An 880-nucleotide genomic window follows, 5' to 3' on the forward strand; every position below is an offset into this window, starting at 1 on the left:
TCCAATCTGAGCAAGTCCTGACTTATACTTATCACAAAGTTGTAGATCCAATTGCAGGTGGAGAGCTCTGTGTTCATTTGTTCAAGAGTCTAACAGGGATAATGGCATTGATTGTCCAAGTAAAGTTCATAGAAAGGTGTTGTAAGGTGAGGCAGAGGCCTATATTTGCAGTGTCATTGACTGATATGTCCTGCAGGTAAACTGGAAAGGTTTCACGTAAGGATCAGTGACTGATTTAGGCTAGAATAGATCCAGGTGTTCAGACGCTTTCATTTATGTAGACTTAAGTCCAATCAGCCTGCCATCATTACAAGAAGTAGCTTTGCCCTATATTTGAACTGAAAGAATATTAGAACATTTGAAGCAGTCAGGGACAGTGCACTGCAAATGAGGATGTGTATAAACAGTGGAGTTAGACATGTGGAACAGTGTTTACATGCAACAGCTGAGACATGGTCAGATCTAGCTGCCTTCCTGCTGTTTTGTTTGTGGAATAGATTGTGGACATCTTGTTCCCTAATGAGGAAGATAAGTGCAAGTGACAAGTCTTCCTGATGGTGAGTGGTTAGGAGAGAAAGGTGCAAGTAGGAGTTCTTTCTTATTCAAATCTGCAGCAGAAGGTGTTGAGATCATTGATTTACTTGGGAAGATGTCTTTTGGTAGTTAGGGATAGTTTGAATGCCTTTAACGAACAGAAGAACAGCCCTGGTTTTCTATTATCCCAAACTGCCTTTATATATGCTCTTGGCTGATCTTTTTGCACTGGTTAGCCTATTTATGTTGATTTGTGTTTTAACTTATCACCACCTTTATAATGCTTATAACTGATAACTAACAACTTACATGCTGTTATATTGTCTGTGAAACTTGCATGCTCTTC

The sequence above is a fragment of the Electrophorus electricus genome, chromosome 12, assembly GCF_041902795.1.
Source record: "Electrophorus electricus isolate QZ-2024a chromosome 12, ASM4190279v1, whole genome shotgun sequence".
Taxonomy (NCBI): Eukaryota; Metazoa; Chordata; class Actinopteri; order Gymnotiformes; family Gymnotidae; genus Electrophorus; species Electrophorus electricus.